Source organism: Lynx rufus, unplaced genomic scaffold (assembly GCF_022079265.1).
Source record: "Lynx rufus isolate CCGP_SWC_20201006 ecotype Redwood Valley unplaced genomic scaffold, mLynRuf1.p SCAF_19, whole genome shotgun sequence".
Classification (NCBI taxonomy): Eukaryota; Metazoa; Chordata; class Mammalia; order Carnivora; family Felidae; genus Lynx; species Lynx rufus.
Window position 1 is genome coordinate 28,899,550 of NW_025814833.1, and position 15,241 is coordinate 28,914,790.

Genomic DNA, 15,241 nt, shown 5'->3' on the forward strand with positions numbered 1-15,241 from the left:
CTAGAGAGCCAGACAGAAGAAGGGATTTATTGGCCACTGGGCAGGGGACCTGTGGGAGCAGGATTTGGCTTGAGCCATGACTAGGTTGGAAGTAGGGTGGGACCAGGAAGGATGAGACCAATGACAATGAAAGGTGAACATCCAGCACCTAGGAGAGCTCCAGGTTCGCTTCTCCTGGGTGGGGCAAAGCTGGACCTGGCAATGCTATTGGCCCTCTCTTTTGCCCACGGAGCTCCCCCAGGTCAAGCCATCTATTCATCGATGTGACTGGGTGGCACGCACTGCCTGCGGGCAGCTCACAACACTTGTGAGCTGCGTGTTAAGCAGAGGAGATGTATGCCAGACTTCTAGGTTGTAGCCCAGCTACGTCCCAGAACCCAGACCCTGCCCTGAATTCTTGAGCAGTGGAAACAGCAGTGACAGCTGTGAAAACAAGCAGCCTTGCTCATCTTGGCACTGAGTTATAGAGCACATCGCCATTATAGAGGGGAATCAGTAACATCTGTCTTTCCTGGCCCTTATTTAACTTATTCTACTTAGGAAGCCTCTCCCTGTTCCCACTCTGTAACTACTGTAAATGATGCAAAAGAGCAGCAAGAGACAGAGACAGAAAGAGTGAGGGAGAATTAATTTACCACTGGGTGAAATGAAAATGTACTGAAGTGTAATGGAATTTCATTAACTTCGGAAATGATGATGAATGCTGTCCAAATAATTCTTACTAATGCATAATTCACAGCTGAAAATAGAGCCAAACTCTCCTAAAAAGCACATCCATTTATGCCCCCAAATTAATTTGGTGTGTTATTCAGGATGGTTGACAGGATAAAAGATCTACTATGAAATGTAATCATCTATTAAGATTGGGAATCTATGAGTCTTTCTAGTTTAGTAGATGAGGGTAGCTGATAACAAGTGGCATCTTGAGAGGCAGACACCCACAGTCCTCATTCTCATAATTTGAATCTCCCCAAAGACATAATTTCAGACATAACCACGGAGAAGTTAGGATGAGCTTTGAGATCTCCATAGCAACCACGACCCAGTTCATATATATATCCCAAAAGGAAATTAAAATCCCTTTCAACAGATTCAAACGGGGTCAGGAAAAGACCCATACCTTTTCTGACTGGCAATGTTTTTACATTATATGTTTATATAATATATAAATTATATAGATCATATATTATATACATTTACATATAATTAGGTGGAAAGGTTTAAAAATTACTTTCCCATTTTGTGCAATACTGTCTTTCCTACTCCACAAACTCTCAGCGACATTTATCACTTAATGTCTCAAGATATAATAATCCCTTCATTAAAACCCACTTAGGCTTTTTGTATACTCAGGGGAGTGGTAATGGGGGAGAGACCTTTTCACCTTTAGATCTGACACAAACCCCCACTGTGGTTGGCAGAGAGACTCTATTATTAAGTAGGAGGGTAGCTATTGGCTCAGCTTCTACCAATGGGAATATGTAATCAGAGGCCAGTCAACACCCTACAGTGGAGGCATCCTGGCTCTTACCCCTGATTGGTCCCTTCAGCCAGTTAGAGAGAACCTTGGTCAGACATGTGAATAGTAATGTTAGGGATGACTTCAGGAATCCTCTGAATTCCTTCCCCAGGGTGGATTGTACTGTGTGGAGGTGGAGGTGTCATGGGGGGAGCATTGCCTTCCAAGGCGACCTCTATTTGTCTAAATGGCCAGACCTTATGATTTGAGGTGCTGGGGTGGTAAACAAGCACACTGGCTGCTGATACAGGGGATATGATGCAGGGGGAGGCAGCCCTTGGGAAGAATCCACCAATGGGAAGCCTTAGTTGCAGGACCATCAACACCCAACAATGGAGGCATCATGGCTCCTCCCCACCATGGATCCCTCCGCCACTCAGAGAGTACCCTGTTGCTGACATATGAATAGTGATATCAGGGATGACAAATGCTACCCGTGCAGGTCTTTTACCAAAGATGAGGTCTAGTTGGTGGAAATGGGACTACTACCTTCCAAGACCACCCCTATTCCTCCTAATGGCTTGACCCTATGATTTGGAAAGCATCTGGTGGTGAGGAGCACATTGGTTGCTGATAGTGTTGGTGACAAAGTAGAAGGGCAGCCAATAGGCCAGCTTCCACCAATGGTAGACCTTAGTTTTCTGGGTCATCAGCACGTCACAAAGGAGGCATCATGGCTCCACCCCCCCCCCCCCCCCCGTGGCGCCAAGAGCCCCTCAGGGAGCACCTTGTGCTCACCTGTGAATAGTGATGTCAGGGATGACTTATGCCACCCTGCATTGCCTCCCCTAGAGCAGGATTCAGTGTGTGAGTTCTCTGTGATAGGGGGAACCCTACCTTCCAGGGCCATCCTGACCCTTTAACAGTCCTGCCCTGTACTATGGGTGCTGATGTGACAAGCCAGCACATTGGCTGCTTCTACTGAGGATGTGATTGAGAAGGAGGCAGCCATTGGCCAGCTTCCACCAACGGGAGTCCTTAGTTTCCTAGGTCATCAACACATCACAAAGGAGGTATCATGGCTCCTCCCCACCCCTCCCCTTGGGTCCCTGAACCACTCAGGGAGCACTTTGTGCTGACGTGTGCATAGTGTTATCAGGGATGACTTCTGCCACACTGCATTGCTTCCCTAAGAGCAGGATTTAGTGTTTGCGTTTGAAATGTTATACAGGGAACACTATTTCGAGGGCCATCCAGATTACTCTTAAGAGTCCTCCCCTGTACTATGGGTGCTGAGGTGGGAATCAAGCACATTGGCTGCTTCTGCTGAGGATGTGATTGAGAAGGAGGCAGCCATTGGCCAACTTCCACCAATAGGAGTCCTTCATTTCCTAGGTCATCAACACATCACAAAGGAGGCATCATGGCTCCCCCCTGCCCCATAAGCCACTCAGGGAGCACCTTGTGCTGACGTGTGAATAGTGATGTCAGGGATTTCTGCCACCCTGTATTGCTTCCCCTAGAGTAGGATTTAGTGTGTGAGTTCGAAATGTTATACAGGGAACAATATTTCGAGGGCCATCCAGATTCCTCTTAACCGTCCTGCCCTATACTATGGGTGCTGTGGTGAGAATCAAGCACACTGGGTGCTTCTACTGAGGATGTGATTGAGAAGGAGGCAGCCATTGGCCAACTTCCACCAATGGGAGTCCTTAGTTTCCTAAGTCATCAACACGTCACAAAGGAGGTATCATGGCTCCACCCCCCCTCCCCTGTGTGTCCCAGAGCCCCTCAATGAGCACCTTGTGCTGATGTTTGAATAGCGATGTCAGGGATTTCTGCCACCCTGCATTTCCTCCCCTAGAGCAGGATTCAGTGTGTGAGTTCTCTGTGATAGGGTGAACGCTACCTTCTAGGGCCATCCTGAACTCTTAACAGTCCTGCACTGTACTATGGGTGCTGATGTGACAAGCCAGCACATTGGCTGCTTCTACTGAGGATCTGATTAAGAAGGAGGCAGCCATTGGCTAGCTTCCACCAGTGGCAGTCCTTAGTTTTCTTGGTCATCAACACAGCACAAAGGAGGCCCTTGGCTCCTCTCCCATCTTGGGTCCCAGAGGCCCTCAGGGAGCACCTTGTGCTGACGTGTAAATAGTGATGTCAGGAATGACTTCTGCCACCCTGCATTACCTTCCCCAGAGCAGGATTCAGTGTGTGAGTTCGAAATACTATAGGGGGAACACTACTTTCGAGGGCAATCCCTATTCCTCTTAACAGTCCTCCCCTATACTATGGGTGTTGAGGTGGGAATCAAGCACGTTGGCTGCTTCTACTCAGGATGTGATTGACAAGGAGGCAGCCATTGGCCAGCTTCCACCAATGGGAGTCCTTAGTTTGTTGGGTCATCAACGCCTCACAGTGGAAGCATCATGGCTCCTTCCTCCCATGGGTTCCTGATCTACTCTGAGAATACCTTGTGCTGACACATGAATGTAATGTCAGGGAACGTATCTCTCCCTCTGAAAACCTTCCCTGGTGGCACAGGTGCAAATAAAAAGGGCCATTATTAACTAGGAGCTTCCTGAAGTCTTTCTTGCCCTGGTACCTCCATGTAGTTTCCTTTTTCCTATTCTGTGGTGTCACAGACTTCTTACATCACAGTAACCAGGTAACCCTTGTTAAAGACACTTATCTCGGGGCGCCTGGGTGGCGCAGTCGGTTGAGCGTCCGACTTCAGCCAGGTCACGGTCTCGCGGTCCGTGAGTTCGAGCCCCGCGTCAGGCTCTGGGCTGATGGCTCAGAGCCTGGAGCCGCTTTCCGATTCTGTGTCTCCCTCTCTCTCTGCCCCTCCCCCGTTCATGCTCTGACTCTCTCTGTCCCAAAAATAAATAAACGTTGAAAAAAAAAAATTAAAAAAAAAAAAAAAAGACACTTATCTCTGTTTGTTCCCATACCTAGGGATTTAGATGTAGTCACATTGAGATGCATCACTTACCTTATTATTCAACACATTTTCTAAGGCATATCTCAGCTTTTCACACTTTAGGGCCTGTGTCAACTGCTGAGCCTTTGCAATGGAGCCCAGTCCTGCTCCTTTGGGGGCGTTCAGGACCCCATGTGGCTTGCTAAGTCCCCTCCAGCCCCATTCAATCCCCAAGGCTCCTCCCCACCATGTGTGCTCTAGGCACAAAGGTATCAGTGCTCACCCTGGCCCGAAATATTGTTAGTTCATCCCCCATCATACAAGTGCTACTTTCCCTTCCAAGCCCAGGCCCACCGTCTCGTTTGAAACCCTCTCTCCCCTAGTTTAAATGCTCCCTTTTGCTGCTAGTTTGTCCTGAGGCCCAGTGTCAGAACTGGATCTTTACTTGGCTTCTGGACTAGCTTAACTGCTCAGTACCCTTATCCGTTGGCCCCCTATGTATTTAAGATTCTTTTAGATTACTATATTGAATGAGTCCTTGTAAGCTATCTCCAGTTCATTTTGGAACAAATAAGCTAAATGAATAAAGAGATAGTAAAGAAATAGTCTTCTTCAGAGAGTTTCACCTCTAAGCCCTAGCTCGGTGATCACTCTTACTTGTTCTGTGTGTCTCATCCACCCCACCTCCCATTACCTTGTTCTTCTGACCGGACTGCTTGCGTGGTGGGTGAATGGATGTTGGTAATTCTCTGGATCGGAGCCTCGCCACGAAGGTGGGTTTCCGATGTCTTCATCTAGGCTCTTCTCTGGTGTCTGAGCTGTCCCAGGCGGTAAGCCTGTATGTATACCCAGGCCCCACCCAGACTGCCCTACTGTGTGCTCATCAACCCGCTATGTCCCGGCCTGAACTATGACGTAGGTAGACCAGGACTAGGTGATACATGAATATATTTCAATGATCAAATATTTTTCAAGGTAGAAGAAACATATTTATGTATAAGCACAAAGACCTACATAACAACGTTATCACAAAATTGTTCAGAATTCTAGATTCACAATCCCACCTCTCCTTTTGTTCATAAAAAGCATGACCAGGCCCCCCGGGGTCCTGCTGTACGAGCTCCTCCTCCGAGACCCTCATCAGAGGCCCATTGCTTATTTCGGTCTTTCGTCAGACCCAGCAGCCACGCCTGCTTTAACATCCCCCTGGTTTAAGAGCTGTAACAGCAGCAGGTAACCATGTGGAAACTTCAGCGAGGCTAGTTCTAACTAAACTTCAGAGCTCTTCATGCTTTGTATTAAAAAAAAAAATGCTCACCACCTTTTAGCTTGTTACCTACCTCTCGTAAGGTTGCTGCAACGCTATGAACCCGGCCTCCTTCCTTTGCCTGAGAAAGGAAACCCCATAACTGTTGGCTTCTGTTAAACAAGCAAACAAAAAACAGCAAGCACCTATCCATACGCTGCACAGACCTTGTAGAGGCTCCCTTGAGGAACGCTGATTCAACTACGTTTGTTAATTGTTCATCCGTGAGAAACAAAAACCCAAACTGACAAGCTGGATATGCTCTCACAGGCTTAAATTTACTCTTAAAATAGAAACTTATCACAGAAATGAAATCAGCTCAGATGGCCTCATTGGTCGTCTGCGCCTAGATTTACCAAATGCCAAAAGATAAAGGTGTCAACACGTGCCGTACCAGCTAACAGCATCATCTTGCTTAAACTGTCAAGTGGGTCATTGACACGACCCAAAGCGTGGAGGGCCCTTTGAACACCTCCAAATAGGCTTTATACAAATGTCTCCTCAATGGGCTATGAATATGCCCGGTTATTGTTTGTTTTCAGGGTGGATTAAAGCGTTTCCTCTCAGAGAGTGCAGCCCTGTATTAGTGGGCTAGGGCTGCTGTGATGGAGTACCACAGACTGGGTAGCTTGGATGACAGAAATGGATTGGTCTCGTGGCTGTAGAGGCAAGACGCCCGAAATCAAGATGAAGGCAGGGTTGGTTTCTTCTTCTTCTTTACTTACTTATTGATTGATTGATTTAAGGAAGCTCTACGCCCAACATGGGGCTCGAACCCACCACCCTGAGATCAAGGGTCCCGGGCTCTACTCACTGAGGCAGCCCGGTACCCCAGGTTGCTTTCTTCTGAAGCTGTAAGGCAAGGGTCTGTTCCAGGCCTCTCTCCTTGACTTGTAGATGGCTGCCTTTCCCTGTGTTTCTTCGCATTAGTTTCCCTGTCTGTGTCTGAATTTCTCCTTTTTGTAAGGACACTATAGTCATATTGGATGAGGGCCTACCCTGATGACCTCATCTTAACTGAACCAATTGTATCTGCAAAGGTCCTGTCTCCAAAGAAAATCACATCCTGAGGTCCTGGGGGTGAGGACTTCAACATATGAATTTTGGGGGCACACGATTCAACACGTAACAGGCCCTAAATGTGGCAAAAATACAATCTTGATTTCATTTTTTTTCCCAGTCTGGGGCATTTCAACTTATCTCTCTAGCGACAGAGAAACTCATTTACCAGCACTGTTATTAAGGAGCTCTGTAAACGTCTCTCTTTTACCCAGAACACTGTCCTTATCATCCAGAGTCCTCATGAAAAGTAAAGAGAATAAATGGAACTCCGATTGTAGAACTAACAAAGCTCTCGGAAACCTTAAAACTTTCTATAGCTTAAAGTATTACCGCTAGCTTTCATGTCTATAAGGTCAACCCCTCTCAGTCTGGCGAGTTATCTCATGAATTAGTAAGGATTAATGAGGGGGTGCCCTGGTGGCTCAGTCGGTTAAGCATCTGACTGTTGGTTTCAGCTCAGGTCATGATCTCAAGGTTCGTGAGTCTGAGCCCCGTGTCAGGCTCCCCGCTGACTGTGGAGCCTGCTTGGGATCCTGTCTCTCCCTCTCTCTCTCTGCTCCTTCCCCGCCCGCTCGCTATCTCAAAAATAAATAAATAAACTTTAAAAAGTGATTAGTGAAATAATCAGCCCTAAGTGTTTGGGAAATTCACCCCTTGTCCCCCACCCCCCCCAGCCTTAGATTCTACCCTTATTATAAGCAGGTATGATTAACTCATGCGAGACATTCATACCATCCCTCCGGCTTTGTCGCCAACAGGTGCAAGCCACATTTCCAAATATCTACCCAAACAGCCTCTGCATGCTCTGCAAGCTGGGTATTTTGTCTTCTGGAAAAGGCTGGAGAAAAACTGCTCTTGAGCCTTCACAGAAGGGACCTTATCGGCTACCGTTAACAGCTGTCATAGCAGTAGAGCTCCGAGGTATTGATCCCTGGGTTCCTGATTTCCACCTTAAAAGATGTATGTCACTTCATCCTGATTCGCAGACATCCATTCCACCTGGAGATCGTAAGCCTGGGATTCTTAGGAATCCTCCAGAAGCTGCTGACTTCAGAGGTGGGCAGCTTCTGCCCAGAACGACAGAACAAGATTAATTTTCTGATTCTTCGGCACTCGTTTTGTTCCTTCGTTCTTCTACGCATCTTGCTTATTATTCTATTTTGATGCCCTCTAGAACGCTAATGTGACATCCCTCGTCTCCATCCGATTATTTTTGCCTCCTCAGGTCTCCTTCTACCTCTTAAGAAAAACACCAAACCCTCTTATGTGTTTTTTTTCTGTAACCACTGCCCTGAATTGAACTGACTGCTGGCTCTGTTACCCCCTACCTATCCCTGCTGACAAAAATTTAATAGCTGTTCTTTTCAACACCTCGGGAGGTAGATTCCCTTTTACAGGTCCCTTCTGGTACTTGTTTCCTTCCCAGTGTTAACCCCGACCGGCAGTCTTATAAAAATTGGACCTTGGCCTCACATCAACAAAATGCTGCTGCTGAAGCCCTTATAATCTTATCAGCAAGTCCTAGTCGATCAAGAGTGGGCCCTGATATTGAGGATCTTCTGGTTGCAATGGTCTGTCCTCTTCAACCTGCTTTGCACGGACTGTTTAACTCCGCTAAAGGGGTTTGTCTATCTCGAGAGACACAAATTGGCTTATTCCTATAGCGGTAAATAATAGTTTTCTTGCTAATATAATCTGTGCTTCACTAGAGTACTACTTCTTGTGCAGCTATCAGCCTTATACCTTGAGAAAGACACCCAGAAGCCTCCCAAACGAGGCAAAGATAGGTTATTCAAGAGAACTCGCAAGAGGGATGATTGATTCCCTTGTTACGCCTACACGTGGAGCTGCAGTTCCATAATGGGGGTAACGCAGCCAGACAGGTGGCCCCAAACTTGTCTCTGCCACTAGTAGAAGTCATAAATGACACACTTCTGCTCTGGAAGCCCAACAACGTCGTCTAGATTCATTAGCTAGTGTTGTCACAGACAGTTGCCTAGCCCTTGATTTCCTCCTAGCCAGCCAAGGGAGAGTTTGTGCTACAGCAAACATTACTTGTTACACTTATGTCAATAATAATACAGAGCAAGCAGAAGAGTTTGCGACTAAGCTGAAGGAAAAAGCCACCTGCCTGTCTGGAACAGACTTGATTGGATCCTGGGACATGATTTTGCTCGCTGGGTTTCATAGTCTAGGCCCCTGACTTTAAGACCTGCTACTGATACTTGTTTCTGGTAATGGCTTGTGTTACATTGGCCGATGCAAACCTCCCCACCTTTCTCTATTGACCTCTTCCTGTGCGGTCACTTGCATGTCAGAGAATGCAACAGTTCATCCTGCAGCAAGCAGGAGGGACTAACCCCCGCCCGGCTACAGACTGTGTTTTCTAAACAACCATCTTGATGGGTAGTAGGGAAATCTGGGTATCATGGAGTAATGTCCTGTAGCTGGACTTCATGTGTCCTTGGCCAAAAGAGAAAGAAAGGAAGCAGCCCCTGTCACCCGGGAAGTGGTCTGAGGCTCGCAGCTGAGCCGGAGTACGAGCTGGCTTGGTACCCACAGGTAGACTCTGTTATTCTCCTGTTGGGCATGAACAATCTTACAGAACATCAGTGTTTGCCAAGGTTACCCTAAGACCAGGATGAGGAAGATCGAAGAAGGCTGCTTCATAATTTTGTCTAAGTGCAGACGAAACCAAGATCACGGTGCAACCCACAAAATGCCAAGCATCTCCCTCTCCTGGCTACTGTGAGTGACTGCTGCCTCTCTATGAATCACAGTACCGGTGTCTCTCCTCATCCTCAGTTCTGCTTTCCACAGTTGGTTACCCATGGTCAACTACAGTCTAGAGGCACGTGATCCCTCCTGACGAATCCTGACAAGATCAGTAGCCCCCAACCCCGGGTAGCAATGCCTACATCGTTTACCTCGCTGCGTCTCATCACTAGGCATTTAATTATCTCACGTCATCACAAGAAGAAGGGTGAGGGGCCCCTGGGTGGCTCAGTCGGTCGAACGTCCGCCTCCTGATTGCAGCTCAGGTCATGATCTCACGGTTTGCGGGTTTGAGCCCCGCGTCGGGCTCTGTGCTGGCAGCACGGAACCTGCTCGGGATTCTCTCTCTCTTCCCCTCTCTCTGCTCCTCCCCCACTTGTGCTCGCTCGCTCTCTCAAAACAAAGAAATAAACATTTCTAAAAAAAAAATTATAAAAGATTTGGTGGCCACTTAGGGAAAGGGTATAGTCTTACAGATGCCCCCAAACTCAACTGAGTTGTATCTTTTCGTTAACTAAGCCTGTCTCCCACTTCCCTGTGCCCCAGGCTCCTTTGAATTCTGGCCTACCTATATCCCCGGGGTGGCCTGAGCAAGCCTCGGCTCTCCTGGAAATCCTACTACCACTGTTAAGTCCCAAGGATTCCAGCACTGGGCCTCCACTTACATCAACTTGTATCAAGGGCCAATCATTACCCTTGATACATTAGGACACAAAGAACCTGAAAAGGGGACTTTTATCTCTCCCAGGAGTCCAGAAAGGTGACCGAAGGAGAGTAACGCTGGTGCCACAATGGCCTGAATGATAATTTCTACCCAGGATGGGATGCAAGGAGAAGGGATGGCTCAGGGAAGACTTCCCAGAAGAAAAACATAGCTGTGTTGACTCTTGAAGGATGAGTAGGAAATTTTTAGGTGGCCAAGGGGTGCAGGGGGGACAGGCTGTGAAAAGAATATTCTAGGCACAGGGTGCCTGGGTGGCTTAGCCAGTTAAGCATCTGACTCTTGATTTCAGCTCAGGTCATGATCTCACGGTTCATGAGTTCAAGCCCCGCATCAGGCTCTGAGCTGATGGCGTGGAGCTTGCTTGGGATTCTCTCTCTCTCCCTCTGTCTCTGCCCCTCCCTCTCTCTCTCCCTCTATATCTGCCCCTCCCCTGCTCATGCTTTCTCTCTCTTTCAAAATTAATAAACTAAACATTAAAAAAAGAATCCTCTTAGGGCCCCTCGGTGGCTCAGTCAGTTGACCATCTGACTTCGGCTCAGGTCATGATCTCACGGTTTGTGGGTTCGAGCTCCAAGTCCATCTCTGTGCTGACACCTCACAACCTGGAGCCTGCTTCCGATTCTGTGTCCCCCCCCCCAAAAAAATACACAAATAAACATTGAAAACAGAATATTCTAAGCAAAAGGAACAACATTCACTAAAGCACAGAAGAATAAAAGAGAATGGAATATTTGGGGGAACTGTAGAAGTTTCGCTATGGGCAAAGTGTAGGATTTGAGGAAGGAGAGCAGTGGGGGATGGAGCGGGAGAAGTCCACAAGGACCAGGCTATAGAAGGGCTTTCTTTGCAATGGCATGTTTTGTTTTGTTTTGTTTTTTAATTGCGGTATGGTCAATAGAATTCAAAGGAACCAAAGTTTGTGTGTCAAAATCCTACCCCTCAGTGTGATGGTACTTGGAGGTGAGGCCTTTGGGAGATCACTAGAGTGAAGCTTTCCTGCGTGGGATTAGGAGAGCTTATAAAACAGATCCCCGAGGCCTTCCTCATTCCTCCTGCCATGGAAGGAGAAGATGGCCATCTATGAACCATAAGGTGGGCTCTCACCAGACATTGAACTGGCCGGTGTCTTCATCTTGGACTTCCCAGTTTCTCGAACTGTGATAAACAAATGTCTGTTGTTTATAAGTCACCCAGTCTGTGGTATTTTGTTACAGCAGCCCCAAAAGAAGGAGGGACAGGATATTTACACAGACTCTAAGTATTTTTCCACACATCACTTATGAATTACAAGTGGAGAAATTATAACTTTCCAGTGGAGGAAACTGGCAAATGCCATCTTAACCAAGTTATCAAAGTTAACATTCTCAATAATGGGACAGAGTGACATCCTGTGTGTCCTGATGCGATGTCCCTCGGACACAACAGCGCTTCTGTGCTATTCCTGCCAAAAACACATAGCCTGAACTCTGAGGAAAGATTAGACAAACCCAAATTGAAGGACATTCAGTAAAATAGCAGGGGCATACACTTCAAAAAACTGTCAATGTAATGAAAGTCAACGTAAGGCTGAGGAATATGTCCAGATTAAAGGAGACTAAAAAATAATGGCAGCGAAAGCAGCTTGTCATCCTAGATTGCTCCCGGATCAGAGGGGGAGACCATGAAAGGTGGCATTAGTGAGACGGTTGGCTAAATGTGAACGTGGACCGTATAGGAGGTAATATTACCTCAAGGTAAATTGCCCAATTTTGATAATTATACCGTGGTTATGTAAGAAGCTATTCTTGCTCTCAGGAAAATGCCAGCTGAGGTGTTCAGGGTAAAGGGGCACCATGGCTGCAATTTACTCTTAAGTATTTCAGAAATAAACGTAAAAAGGGATGTGGCAAATGTGGCAAAATGTTAACAACCGATTTTTCTGACAACTCTTCTGCAAGGCTGATGTTACTTTGAAGTCACAAGTTTTCACAAGTTTTGAAACACTCTGCACGGGTTGCCTCCCCGTTTCTCCAGGGTAAAGCCAAAGTTCTGGAAGTGGCCCACCAGAGCGTGTGTGATTTGGCCCTCCAGTATGTCTCTTGCTTCTTTGCTCTTTGTTGTCGCCTTGGCTCGCTCTGCTCCTGGCACGCTGACCCCAGCGCTGTGGCTGGAACACCTGCACGTCAACTTTGTGAGGGGGGAGAGGTTATCTGTTTGGGTCACTGCTGAAGCCCCAGCATCTTACAACCGCCAAGCGTTCTTGACTAAACGAATACTGTTGAGCTTGAAAAGCAAGGTGCAGAAGAAAAGCGAATGAGAGCCAAGACTTATAAATTTATTATGTACCATGCAGTGCTCCAAGTGCTTTACAGATATTATCTCACTATACCATAAAAACACTAGACACGGACACCATCGTCATCGTCATCATCACCATGTTGCCCACACGTGTGGCAAACGTACGAAGGTAGGGTGGGAATGAGAGCCAGCAGGGAGTCGGCTGGATGGTAGCGTGTAAGGTGGCAAGCGGACCTAATCAAAGTTGTCCTTGAAAATCTCTTAGCAAGTCCCCAACACAGATGATTTCTTCCCCGAGCGTCGGATCCTTTCGCTGTATCTACAGTTGAGACCTGAACTCAATAGCTGGTTTGCGGGTGGGGGCCATGTTGTATGGAAATTTCCAGAGAAATTGCCAGTTGAGAAATTGGCCCGGTGGGATGCTCGCCCCAGGAAGGGAAGAGGGGATGACAACGGGGACCTTCACCAGAGTAAAGGTCTCTTCTAGTGTCAGAAACGGGGACAGAGTCTCATAAGCTCAGCCATCTCTCTCTGTGGGAGGACAAGTAAATCAGTAAAGCCATATGAGCTGTCTAGACCTTTGAGTTTCTGGGTACGGATGGCTCATCACATCTCGTGACAGCCTTTTCTGGTGTTTATCAACTCCTATCAGCAGTAACTAGTTCTTTATGTTTAACTCACACCTCCCACTGCAATTTCAGTCCGTTTCCTATTTTTCTCTGTACATTCAGAGAACAGATGCTCAACTTTCTCCTTCTAATCTTCCAGAGGATGGAAGATACCCACTGAAAGCCTCCTCAGGTGACATTTTTTTTCTCAACCAAAGGGCTCCAGCCTCTTCATTTTTCTGCACGTTTCATTTTCCAGTCAATCATTTCAGTTGCACTGCATCGGATTTTTTTTTTTTTCAGTGAGCTCTACTCCCAACATGCAGCTCGAATTCACAACCCCAAGATCAAGAGTCGCATGCTCTACTGACTGAGCCAGCCAGGTGCCCTGCACCGTGTTGGATTTAAAAGATAAATAAATAAATACAGTATTTTTTTTTTAAAAAAGTAACACTTGCAAATGATGAAAATTTGAACAGAAGAAAAGCATATCCAGAGAAATGTAAGTTTCTCTCCCATCCAAGACCTCTCGGTCTCCTTTTCTAGAATCAACCCTTCTCACCAGGGTCTCCTTCCAGAGAGTGTTTTTAAGTCTATTAATTTATTCTGAGAGAGAGAGAGAGAGCAAGCAAGTGGTGGAGGAGCAGAGAGAGAATCCCATGCACCTCGAGATCACATCCTGAGCCACAATCCAGACTTGGACACTCAACCGACTGAGCCACCCAGGCACCCCCAGAGAACTTTCTTACCATATCCAAGTACATAAGAATAAGTTTTCCTCTAAATTCTTTTCCAGTTTCAGCAAATGTGCACGAAGCATCTACTGAGCGCCGGGCGCTGTGCCGACTCCTGGGGCAGGGCACGAGGAGAACGGAGATGTGATTCCCTGTCCCCCAGTAAGCACACGCTTGAGTAGGGGAGAAAGGCATAGTCACGCATTCAGTTATTTATCACATACTGAATGAGCGCTCTCTGTGTGCCAGGCAGCGTGTGAGCCACTGAGTAACACGGAGTTACTGTCCTTCCAGAGCTCATCGGGTTATGGGGGTGGGGGGAGGCAGACCAATGAGCGGGCCTGACGTGAAAAAGAAATCAGTGCCAAGGAAGTGCTAAGATGACACTTGACGATCGCCCCACGCTCCCCTGGAAGCTGTGTGGACCATGTGGGGAGCAGGCCACAAAAGCTTAGCCTTGTGCATGGTGGGAAGAGAAGACAGTGGCATTCTAGGTAGGAGCAGGGGCACCGGGACCCCTGCCAGGCTCTGGGCTAAGCCCTTTGCACCGAATGTCCTATGTAATCTTCACAGGGATATGAGGTGAGTGGCATTAGCCACCTTTTACGAATGAGGACGCTTTTTGGCTCCAGAGATGTTAAGAGCCTGGCTGTCTGTCACACAACTGAGAGTCAAACACTAATCTATCTTTCAGGAAAGCCTGGGCTCTCATCCGCCGTACCACGAACAGTTTCTGGGCTGGGGGGTGAGTGACGGATAATTCTGATACACTGCCTCCTTCCCCGTTCCCCTGCGGACAGCCACTGGCCTGAAGATAGCAGGTTGACTCAGTCTGTTAGCAAACTGGATTTTTCCATTTGAGGTGTGAGAGGGAGAGGACCGTGCATTGGCCTGGGAACCAGGAGCCCTCCGTCGTCGTAACTCCTGCTCTGCCTCTCATCATCCCTATGACTTTGAGCAAGTCATTGTGTCATTGTACCCTCTGAACTTAGGGCCCTGACCTTGGAAGTGCAGAGCCTGGCGGGGATCATTCCTGGATGCTTGATGGGATTTGCTGGTATTTCCATCATTCCAAAGCGCTGTAATGACACCTTCTGGAGCACAAAACTACATCCCTCTCTTGAGAAGGCCACAAAACCAGTTCTGTTTTCAAAGCACTTTGAAGAATGGATCCGTGGTGAGGGTAAAAAGCTGGCCCCGTCGTCCTGACGGGGTGAGATGTGAACATGTTAATCCTTGCCTGGCCTCTGATTTCTGCTCACCGGTCTGAACACCATCCCCCACCCCCAAGTTCTCAATAAAGTGAAATGAGCCTTAGTTAAGTGAGCAAATACCGGTTTAATATATCCAACTTAATTAAAGTGATAATCAAC